General features: G+C 37.9%; 1 protein-coding gene across 3 annotated transcripts in view; it reads right to left on the bottom strand.

Annotated features, from left to right (window-relative positions):
• DISP1 (dispatched RND transporter family member 1) overlaps positions 1-12,791 on the bottom strand; it is a 213,308-nt gene that overhangs the window by 191,109 nt on the left and 9,408 nt on the right. Inside the window, exon 1 of one of the 3 annotated variants that reach the window (XM_017869969.1) lies at positions 9,971-10,060. The exons of the other annotated variants lie outside the window; for them this stretch is intronic. The gene's annotated coding sequence lies outside the window, so the exon portion shown is untranslated. Of the gene's footprint in view, positions 1-9,970; positions 10,061-12,791 lie in introns of those variants that run through there. 3 annotated transcript variants of the gene reach the window in all.

Consider the following 12,791-nt stretch of genomic DNA (forward strand, 5'->3'; position numbering starts at 1 on the left):
GCAACAATCTCACAACAACCTACAACGGTAATGGCTATTCCCTCTTTACTAATAAAAAAACAGATTAAGAAAACCTACATTTTGTGGCACAAATAGTAAGAGAAAGAGCCAAGGTTCAAGCCTAGGTCTTCTAGCTCCAAATCTGCTATACTAAAAGTCTCTGCATAAAAATGAATCTGGCTTCTGTCAAGTTAATTAGAGCTCAGTGCATAACATCTGAAATGAACACCTCATAACTCATACATCATACCATAGTTTTACACAGTCATGTCAAAGCAATGGTCATAGGAGGAAAGCAATTAAAGGGATATAAATTCTAAAGAACAAGGCACAGCACCAAGCCTTTCCCTTCTCCTCAGGCCAAACCCCATTTCCTATACTCTCCACTACAAGTCTTGCCACACAGTTTGAATATATAACTAAACTATTCCACAGTATCAGAGATCAAAAATTAGTTTATAGTAATAAATATGTAGGGTACTAGAGGGTGGTCGTGGGGCATACAAATATTAAATACCACTAAATACCACTGATCAGAACCCATAGGAATGTCCTTGAACAAAAAGTACAGTGTATGGAAGAACCTACTTAATAATACCCACACTTTTGCTACACTAATATGAACAGTAGTGAAGTTATATTTGTGACTTATCTCAACTCTTATCACTTTGTTAAAAGTCTATTCTCAATCAGATATCTATCCCAAACTGTCTATAACAGAGTGTGGAAGTTGTAATTCTGCCTACTCAGTATGCGTTTCTAACCTTCTTTTCTGATTTAAACATCAGCAGCAACAACAAATAAACATCTACCTTGTGTTCGCAGAAGTCAAACACAGAACCCCCAAGTCCTCCATTCCTTCTTCCAGTTGAAGAGATGGGTACAAGATTATTTGGGTTGTGATTTATTTAAGGTGTGTTTGGGTTTTAATTTTCAACTTATTTAAATTTAAATTTAATGTGTGTAATCTAATTTAACTTACATTTACTTTCATTTTTTATTTCTTTGAGACAGTTTTCCTCTGTCACCAAAGCTGGAGTGCAGCAGTGCAACCTCGGCTCACTGCAACTTCCGCCTCCTGGGTTCAAGTGAGTGTCGTGTCTCAGCCTCCCAAGTAGCTGGAACCACAGGCATGAACCACCACACTTGGTTGATTTTTTGTATTTTTGGTAGAAACGGGTTTCGCCATGTTGGCCAGGCTGGTCTTGAACTCCTGACCTCAGGTGATCCACTCGCCTCGGCCTCCCAAAGCGCTGGGATTATAGGTGTGAGCCACCGTGCCCGGCCTTCATTTTAATTTTAAATTTGACTTAAAATTAAATTCAACAATATCCAAAAGAAGTCAAAATAGCTAAGTAATCCTGCATTTTAAAAGGTCTCAACTAAAAAAACTTCTCTGTGAAATACTAAAATTTTTTATATTAATGATAAAATAGTTCTCTATCTCTTAGACCAATAACCAAAATGAAAGTTCATATAAAATTTCTTAGACCTTAACATTAGACATTTTATAAAATCAATGACTTGATGATTTAACAACTTTATCATCACAGATAGACTTAGACCTGTCTGAGAGGGTTAAGAAACTTACACAAGGTCATTAAGCCAACAAGTAGTAAATCAGGACTTAAACTTGGAAGTTTAGTTGCCCCAGGGCCTGTGAGACAAGTCTCACTCTGTTGCCCAGGCTGGTGTGCGGTGGTGCAATCTCGGCTCACTACAACCTCCGCCTCCCACATTCAAGTGATTCTCCTGCCTCAGTCTACCAAGTAGCTGGGATTACAGGTGCCCACCACATTTTTTTTGAATTTTTAGTAGAGACGGGGTTTCATCACGTTGGCCAGGCTGGTTTTTGACTCCTGACCTCAAGTGATCCACCCACCTCGACCTCCCAAAGTGCTAGAATTACAGGCGTGAGCCACCATGCCCGGCTGCTATGTGATTCTTACCCACTCTACTTTTCTGCTTAATTGGTACCTGGCACACAACTGATACTCAACTGGTTACAAAATGAATAGATGATCAATCACCTCAGTGTTTCACAAACTTCAGAGTTTTCTCAAGATGGTACTCAAGGTCCTATATGTCCTAGCCCCAATCTTATCTTCCCCTACTCTCTAAAATGTATCTCATGTATTATAACCAAACTGGTCCCTCAAACACATGCTGCAACTTCCCATCTTGTCCCAGGCTTCCTCTACTGGGTACTTGTCCCCTACACCTCTATGCCTCTACAAATCCTATCTTCAAGTACCAGTCCCAAGTCATTATGTATAAAGTTTTCTCTAATCTCTTTGCCTTGTGATAATGTCTCTCATGTGAACTACTATTGGGTTGGTGCAAAAGTAATTGCAGTTTTTGCCATTAAAAGTAATGACAAAAAGCTAGTATACAGCTTATTAAATTCAGCAATTCTAAGCTATAGGATCTTTATGGACAATTCCTTATTCTGTAAGAAATAAGAACTTACAGCTATTTATAAATCTACCTGGCATCAAACGTAGTTCCTTATACACCATATGCATTTATTATATATTTAATTTACTGAATTTAAGATACACTTATTATTCAAAAATAAACCTACTACCTCTGAAATAATCTCCCCATTTTTTACATATCATTGTCTAATTTATGATTCCACATGTGTATGTGTGCATACATATGTCAAACTAATCAATACTTAAAATGGGGTAGTAACTTATCAGATAACAATGCTGAAATTCTCAATGTTGACAGAACCCAGTTTTTAAAAGAACCATTAAAGAAGTATTTCACATTTGCACAAAGGTCAGCATATTAATGGTTCTGTACAACTAATCCATACACATATCCTACAGAAGAAAGAAGGAATCCAGGAACAATTTTAATAGTAAACATATATTTAAAACATTACAGGCATTCAAATCCAAAAGATCCATCAGTCACATGTGCCGCCATAACAATTTAGGCGGGTTCTTCACAAATTTCGGTACCATTCTTTAGGGATTAGGCTCCTTTCCCATTATGCCTAAAACAAAAAGGACCAGATCTAAATAAAATGCAGCAGTCACAGTCACACAGACACTTGAGTCACTGTCATCTCTGAAAGACGGCCACCAAATACCATATACACAAATTGATTTTATAAAATAAGTGAATGGCCTATCAGCCTTGCTAAAAGCTAACTGCTAATGGCAGAGACTGTGTTGGGAAGACCAACCAAAAAGTACCACAGAAATCTCTGCACTGAAATTTGTTTTAAAGAGGATGGAAGGAGCTAGGCACTGTGGCTCATGCCTGTAATCCCAGCACTTTGGGAGGCCGAGGAGGGAGGATCACTTGAGGTCAGGAGTTCGAGACCAGCCTGGCCAACATGACTAAACTTTGTCTCTACTAAAAATACAAAAAAGTAGCCGGGCATGGTGACACGTGCCTATCGTCCCAGCTAATCAGGAGGCTGAGGCAGGAGAATCCCTTGAACCTAGGAGGTAGAGATTGCAGAGGGCCAAGATAGCACCACTGCACTCCAACCTGGGTGACAGAGCGAGACGCTGTCTCAAAAACAAAGGAAGGTTGAAGGAAGGATGGAAGGAAGAAAGAAGGCAGGATAGAAAGATGAAATAAAAAGAAGGAAAGAAAGGGAGAAAAGTTCCAAAACCCATACACAAATTGCACAATCTTATTTTCATTGAAATGACCCCAAAAATAAAAATAAAATATACTTTCAAAGAGTCCTTTGAAAGAGCTGCTTGATTTCATGGTCAGGTTATGTGGTTTGTAAACTTGAAGATATTCAAGTCAGTGATAAACACCAAATCTCATGACCCACTTAAGGAACAGGCAGCGAAAAATCATCTGGAGTTTATACTGGCTGTGCAAATGAATGTACTTAGTCATTACTGAACATCACGACTTACAAAGCAAGCAATTGTTTCCTTTCAAATCCTCATCTTTTCTATCAGTGCTAACAAAATTATTGCCAAAAACACTAAATCAATACCATCTGCTAAAAAAAAAACTCAAAACATTAACCTTAACCCATTAAAAAATGTGAGTTAAACATCTTTTCAATTAAAATATTATTTTTAACAGTGTTCTATCAGGTAAGCAAAGCAAAACACAACACATATATCCTATGTAGGTAATCATATGAGAATATATGAAAAAAACATAGAATATAGAAAATACTGGTCTAAAGTTATTTTCTATTTCTTGGCTGGGCATAGTAGCTAATGCCTGTAATCCCAGCACTTTGGGAGGCTGAGGTAGGTGGATCACCTGAGGTCAGGAGTTCAAGACCAGGCTGGCCAACATGGTGAGACTCCATCTCTACTAAAAATACAAAAAATTAGCCAGGCGTGGTGGTGCATGCCTGTAATCCTAGCTACTCAGGAGGCAGAAGAATTGCTTGAACCTGGGAAGGTAAAGGTTGCAGTAAGCCGAGATCATGCCACTGCACTCCAGCCTGGGCAACAGAATAAGACTCTATCTCATGAAAAAAAAAAATCAAAGACAACTGATGAAGTAAGTTACCATCTCTTTGAAAACTGATATGCTTTAAGAAGTTAAGTCCTAAGAACAAATTTTGTAAAATTCCAATACAAAGATGTTTTGGCATTTTCATGGTAATTTCAGCCTTAATGTTACAAATTTTCTTAGAGCATCTGCTACCTAAACTTTACAACATGGCATCCCATGCACAGAGCAAGTAATCCTTGGTTCTTGTTTATCCTAGAAAAAGATGCAAGGGAAAACATACTTAATGTACTATTAAAAGATCTTTCTCAGATTTTTTTCTTCCTCTAGAGGGCAGTTAATATAAACCTTCAGTAAGGGGAGTTTTCAAAAGTGCTTTTTGGAAGTCATCTGTTGCTTCTTCATCAAACAAATAGTTCATTTCTTATGACTCTAAATGAAAGAGTTTTATCAGTTACTAGAAATTTATTTTAAATAAATTTTAAAAAATCCTCTACGCATCCCCCAGCCCACAGGTTCAATACAAAATACTCCCATGAAGCACAATGACAACGTGGACTTTTATATCTGGCAATGCAGCCCCATGGCTGGAGATCATCCAAAAATGTTGTATTAAGTGCTTAAAATTTTGTTTTAATGTATGGAAGAGCCAACAACAAAGTAAGAGAAATGCTCAAGAGCAGAAATAATTTTTTAAAAAGTACAAGTCTAGAGAGGTGAGTTAGTGCTGAAGCCAATGTTCCCCTGGGGAATCAACATATCCCTGGTGGAACGAACCTGATGGAGGACGGGAGCTATAGAAAATAGGATAATAGGCAGCAAAACTTGAGGGCCTGTACAAAATGGAGAGCCTGAGCAAAGACCGTCTCACATAAAGCTCCCGAGGGGGGTAAATTAAAAAACAGTTAATCTTACAATCCATACACATGAAGGAATGGATAGGGGAAAAAAGAGTAAATGCATATGGGTAAATCTAAACGCTGTTATTTCTGGGGCTGAAAGATCAAGTCCCAAAACTATAATATCTGATAAAAATAGTTCTCGTCAGAAGGAGGTTCAGGAGAAGGATAAAGATTGCATTTACATTTAGACTTTGTTAAGTATGCATATTAACAGTTCTATGGTAACCATAGAGAAAAGAAGAAATAGAAAACTTCCAACACAGTTCAAGGGGGGAAAAAAAACAAACAAAAGATGAGAAGAAAGTATATGATATGGTAGAAAGAATTCAGGTCTTGGAGTCAGATATTCTGGGCATAAATCACAATTCTGCATATATTTCTTCTAACCACAGATAAGTCACCTACTTTTAAAATTTCAGTTTCCTCATCTTTAAAAGAGGAATAATAATACAAACTTTTTAGCCTAGTATTTGAATTAACATGCAGGTACACTATACCTAGTACAGTCCTGAAACAAAGATTGTACACAGATACCTTTTCCTGTCCTGTTCATTTCATGACACTGAAGCATGCTCAACTAGTGAGGAGGTCATTATTTTAGGCTGCTGGATCAGACTATTTTCAGCTTGAGTATCACAACTATTACATAGAATTTTTCCTTGACTTTCTATGTACTCCTTCCTTATTCAGGATTAAAAAGCTTCTAAATCAAATTATATGTAGTACCTCAAGTTTATTATTCCTAAACTATGCTTAAATATGTTTAGATTTTCACAAGGAAGATTAAGTTAAATCTAATGCAAATGCCCCTTCCACAGCAAAATGCCATGATTAACAATGCATATAAAATAAAACCCAGCTGTTGCTTTTCAGATAGCTAACTACCCCTGACCTCAGTTCTAGAAATAAAAAAGAATGATTATTAATTATATAAATTTAAAGATGCATAACTCACCTGTTAATTAAAATTTGTCAAAGTTAAGAATGAGCATGTAATACCAAAATTTGATAAAATAACATCTTGTTGCATGAAGATTACATCATGAGTTTAGAAACTGTACTCCCAAAATTAAAGTGTCCAGTAAAAGCTTAGTAAGTCAAGCAATCCCAGTAACAGTATTATAAAAGTTGACTCTAAGAATAAAAAAAGTGATAAATTTAATTCAATAACCCACATACGGATGATCCATGCCCCTACCCCTTTTTATAATTCTCCAAGGCCAATTTTAAATTCTGAGTGGAATTTTTCTCTTCAACACAGGATGTTTCCAGAATTCCACCATCTGTACATTTACAGAATAAAAATTATGTATCTAAGACAAACTTCAAATGGCAAATCTGTCCCCCAAATTATAACATAATCCAAAAGAAGTACTGTACATGCTTTAACTGTTTGTCTCTACCGGTACAGAAGACTAACTTTAGAGCATATATGCCAAGAAGTCATCAAGGCGACACAATCCTTTTACCTGAAATAAAAATGCTAAAGGCAGAAAACGTCTTCCAAGAAACCAACTGGCAACCACTAAAACTAAAGATGAAAGTTTTATTAGAATGGAAATGGAAAACCTTGCATATATACACATACTCTAATAGAAAATGACATGGGGGAATGTTATATTTAGAAATCTTAAATAGGGGCTATATTATTTATAAAACAGGAGGCATCAGCCTTATAGTAAAAGAGTTAAGAGCTAAAACTCTGAAGTCAGATTGTCCAAATTCAACGGTTAAAGAAATTACATTTTAGTTAGTAGCTCCCTGATAGAAGTGGATAATCATAATACCCATCACACAGCATTCAGCAGATATATAATAACGTAAAGGCCAATACCAAACAACCATAAATCATTAAAAAATCATTAAAGTGTAGGCCAGGTGCGGTGGCTCATGTCTATAATACCAGCACTTTGGAAGGCTGAGGCAGGAGGCTCGTTTGACCTAGGAGTTTGAGACCAGCCTGGGCAACACAGTAGAACTCCATCTCTGTAAGAAGTTAAAAAACCAAAAAAAAAAAAGCTGAGCATGGTGGCACACACCTGTAGTCCCAGCTACTCAAGAGGCTGAGGCGGGAGGATCACTTGAACCCAAGAGGTTGAGGCTTCAGTGAGCTGTAATCACACCACTGGACTTGAGCCCAGGTGATACAGTGAGATCCTGTCTCCAAAAAAAAAAAAAAAAAAAAAAAAAAAAAGTATTAATGTGTAAAGGACACTACTAATCTGCAATTGAGCCCAGAGCTCTAATTACTAATAATCAGGTTATAGTCTTAAAGGACTAAAGGAATATTACTTTACTTTACTGCTGCTGAAGTCTTCTTGAGGGGCAACGATGAGGAATAATCAACTATACTAAGAAGAAAAACCCAGGATAGGCATGGTGGCTCAAGCCTATAATCCCAACACTTTGGGAGACCAAGATGGGAGGACAGCTTGAGCCCAGGAGTTCAAGACCAACGTAGGCAATGAAAGGAGACCTCTGTCTCTACAAAACAATTTTTAAATTAGCCATGCATGGTGGTGCACACCTATAGTCCCAGATACTTGGGAGGGTAAGTCAGGAAGATTGCCTCAGCCCAGAAGTCAAGGCTGCAGTGGGCTATGATCTCACTACTACACTCCAGCCTGGGTGACAGAGCAAGACCCAGTATCAAAAACAAACAAACAATTTGGTAAGCACAGCAATTCAATCTGCCCAGCACATAGTTTAACTGCTGAGGGGGTGAGGAGGCTGGGATAACAATGTATTAGAGATACAGGCTATTCAGCTGGGCACAGTGGTGGCTCACGCCAGTAATCCCAGCACTTTGGGAGGCCAAGGCCAGCAGATTGCTTGAGGCCAGGAGTTCGAGACCAGCCTGGCCAATATGGTGAAACCCTGTCTCTACCAAATATACAAAAAAAATTAGCCAGGTGTGGTGGCGGGTGCCTGTAATCCCAGCTACTCAGGAGGCTGAGGCACGAGAATCGCTTGAACCTGGGAGGCAGAGGTTGCAGTGAGCCGAGATCGTGCCACTGCACTCCAGCCTGGGTGACAGAGTGAGGCTCCATCTCAAAAACAAAAAAAAAAAGAGAGAGAGAGACACAGGCTATTCCAAATGGCTTAGTTCTCTCAGGTTCCAGTGAGTTAAAAAAGGATCTATTGCAGAAAATTATTAAAGCTTAGTTTGCATTTGATTTTCTTTTTTAAAATTTGTTAACTGACATAAAAATTGTATATATTTATGGTATACAACATGATGTTTTCATATACGTATATATCATGAAATGGCTAAATCAATATATTTGACCTTGACAGCCTATGAAAATCTAGGCAGTTTCTGAAAAAGTAACACCCATGTCTAAAACCTACAGTTGGGAATGAAAAAGAAAGACTCTGAAGAATGCTTGAATTCTTATACCACCACCCCCCCCCACCAACATTCCCCACCCCTGGGGAGAAACTATTTGAGACCGAACTGTTAAATGGCAGCAAACACCATCAGCATCACCTGAACAGGCTTCTAGGGCAGCAATCTCATAACCACTCATTTGGTGGCCACTAATTTACTCTTCATTTCAAAGTGGTCTTTTTATCTAGGTTTAAAAAAATGAAACTATCTAAAAATTTTTTGCAGCAGCAGCGGCATATGGAAACACATTCATCATTACCCTCCATTATCCTTTTCAGCTGGCAATAACTTGGGGTTGTAAAGCAAAGAAAAAAGAGTTTGGGTGATTTGAATCAAACCTTGGATTCTAGCCCTGCCCTGCAGCATGCTGTAATATGAGAAAGATTCCAGCCTCACATTCCAACAGAAACGAATTTTTACGTGAAGAGCCCCCCTCCATTAACTGCCACCTCTCCTTTCGTTACTGTTTTGAATCAATGCAGCAGATATTTTTAAAGTATCTGCTACTTTCAACTATGCTAGATGCTACATTAATTATGGTACCATCCTTGAAAAAAATTAATGAATTACATTTAACAAATGCTTAAAGTGGAACAAAAGGAAAATAAAACACTTTTAGGAGTATGAAGACATACAAAAAAAAAGTAGAATCAACATGCTGCTAACTCTCTCTAAAAAGTACTTTAAGTATCAGCACCAAATCATTTAAGGTGCTTTTGAAATGTAGAAGAAAACAGTGTATAAGCAAAAGCAGAAAGGCTTTAAAATAAGCTCCACCATTTACAGGTAGCACAAGCTTAGACAAATTAATCACTCCAAAATTCAAATATAAACATCTACCTTATGTAAGGGTTGTTGTAAGAAATGAGTTACATTTCTCATTGCAGCACAGTGTCTGGCATATATGATCAATAAATAGAGGCCAATATCATTAGAGGCATTTTCAACACATTTACTGGTGAATTTTCCTGTTTGGTGGAAAAAATTTATCATGTCAATAAAACTTATTACTGTTCTGAAAAACAAGGTAAAATAAGTTTCATAAATTAATATGTAACTTAATATATAAATTAGAAGTATTTATCTTATAACAAGTTGGGAGATGGGAAACTGCAACTAAGAGGCATATAATATTTCATCAGGGAGCATTTAAATAAACAAAAAAATGTAATGAGATTCTGAGGACCTGGAGAGGGAAAAAACGTATGAGAAGTAGCTATACCTATTTGTCAAGTTGAAAAAGGTCCTGTCTCCTCCCATTATTCTTCCTCCTCTTCTCAACTCCCATAGGGAAGAAATATGTTCTCAGATACTGGGAGTCAAAAAAAAAAAAAAGGGAAAAAAAAAACTCTGAAGCAGAAAGGTAAACAAGGAAGCAATCTACATATATTAAAACACTTTGCTAATTCTTTAGGTGAACAGAACTTTTCAGTTTTACAAGCTTCACTTCAAAATACATACACTTTTTTTTTTGCTTTTTACTTATTTATTTTTATTTATTTGCATAAATTTAAGGCGTCCAAGTGCAGTTTTGTTACATGGATAATGGTGAAATCTGGCCTCTTGTGTAACCATCACCCAAAGAATGTACGCTGTACCCATTTGCAATTTCTCATCCCTCACTCTCTCCCACCTTTTCCAGTCTTCAGTGACTATTACTGCACATTCTACTTCCATGTGTATGTGTTATTTAGCACTTATAAGTGAGAACATGTAGTATTTGACTTTCTAAGTTCTTTCACTTAAGATAATGCCCTCCAGTTCCATCTATGTTGCCACAAAAGACATGACTGCGTTCTTTTTTAAGCTGCATAGTATTCGTGTGTGTGTGTGTTGTGTGTACATCACATTTTCTTTATCTAGTCATCCATGATGGATGTTTAGGTTGATTCCGCATCTTTGCTATTGTCAATAGTGCTGCAATAAACATACTGAGTGCAGGTATCTTTTTGATATAATGATTAATTTTCCCTTGAGTACATACTCAGTAGTGGAACTGCTGAATCAAATGGTAGTTCTACTTTTAATTCGCTGAGAAATCTCCATATTGTCTTCCATAAAGTTTGTACTAATTTATATTCCCACCAACAGTGTATAAGTGTTCCCTTTTCTCTGCATCCTGATGTAATTTGGAATTAGGTCTATCAGTCATACCACTATTTATTCTGAATTAACTCAGATAATTCAGACTAGCTAACAGGAGAGAGGCAGATTCCCTTTGGGAGAGAGGGTAAGGGACAAGAAAGAGAAATGTACGATTTTAATGCATGGACACTTAGGAGATGAGAAAGCATCATTTGGGGCCGGGCGCGGTGGCTCAAGCCTGTAATCCCAGCACTTTGGGAGGCTGAGACGGGTGGATCACAAGGTCAGGAGATCCAGACCATCCTGGCTAACACGGTGAAACCCCGTCTCTACTAAAAAAAAAAAAATACAAAAAACTAGCCGGGCGAGGTGGCGGGCGCCTGTAGTCCCAGCTACTTGGGAGGCTGAGGCAGGAGAATAGCGTAAACCCGGGAGGTGGAGCTTGCAGTGAGCTGAGATCCGGCCACTGCACTCCAGCCTGGGCTACAGAGCGAGACTCTGTCTCAAAAAAAAAAAAAAAAAAAAAGAAAGAAAGCATCATTAACCAAGGAGAAAGAAACAGAGCAGAGAAAAGGAGATTTTAAGAAGGTGTGCACCAAAGGCTATGGAACAAATATAATGATCAACATACCACTCACTCTGATATTTTAGAGGCAATAATTTGCCAGCATGTCTCACTCAAAGTGAAATGCTGCTGTAGATTATCAACTTATCAACTGTAGAACCATGAAACAGAAAACCTTATAATTTGAAACACTGAGGTCTGGATATATGCAGCTGTCCTATCTCATGATCAAATTGTATTAAATCATTTATGAAAATCATTATCATTGAAAATTCAATGTTTATTTAATTACATCTTTAAAAACCGGTTGGAATGACAGGAAAAACATGCAAACTTACTTCTTCCCTCAAAAGCCTCTGTCAAGCTTTGCTAAACTCTTTCTGCTTATAAATGTAGAAATACATAAATTTCTCAACTTAAATTTAAAACCTAGCATACAAAATGATATAGAGAGGTTCCTGTCAAGCTTGAAGGGTTCCAGAAAGAACCTTTCCTAATAAATCTTCAAGCACTGCAAAGGCTCCTGAGAATGATAGCTAAACACACCAAGTCACTCTGAGTCAAATGCAAATTCTACCAACCTTCTGAACACAAGTGAAATGGTTTCCAGGTCTGGTTCAGAAAGAATTACACTACAAAGTTAAGGCGGATACTCTATGCTTCCTACCTAGTAATCTCACTACTGGATCTTGAGCCCAAATATGTCATTCAATCCTGTATAGTCCATTTTCACACTGCTATAAAGATACTACCTGAGACTGGGTAATTTATAAACAAGAGTAAACAAGAGGTTTATTTAATTGACTCACTGTTCTGCATGGCAGAGGAGACCCCAGGAAACTTATAATCATGGTGGAAGGTGAACGGGAACCAAGGCATGTTTTACATGGTGACATGGTGGCAGAAAAGAGAGAGAGCTCAGGGAAAACTGTCACTTTTTTTTTTTTTTTTTTTTTTTTTTTGAGATGGAGTCTCTGTCACCCAGGCTGGAGTTCAGTGGCACGAGCTTGGCTCACTGCAGGCTCCACCTCCCAGGTTCAAGGCAATTCTCCTGCCTCAGCCTCCTGAGTAGCTGGGATTACAGGTGCCTGCCACCACACCTGGCTAATATTTGTATTATTTTTAGCAGAGACAGAGTTTCACCATGTTGGCCAGGCTGGTCTTGAACTCCTGACCTCAAGTGATCCGCCCACCTCAGCCTCCCAAAGTGCTGTGATTACAAGCATGAGCCACTGCACCTGGCCAAAAACTGCCACTTTTAAACCATCAGATCTCATGAGAACTTCACTATCACGAGAACACCATAGGGGAAACCACTCCCATGGTTCAATCACCTTCCACCAGGTCCCTCTCTTAATACATGGGGATTACAATTCGAGATGAGATTTGAATG

The sequence above is a fragment of the Rhinopithecus bieti genome, unplaced genomic scaffold (genome assembly GCF_001698545.2).
Source record: "Rhinopithecus bieti isolate Rb0 unplaced genomic scaffold, ASM169854v2 scaffold_1673, whole genome shotgun sequence".
NCBI lineage: Eukaryota > Metazoa > Chordata > Mammalia > Primates > Cercopithecidae > Rhinopithecus > Rhinopithecus bieti.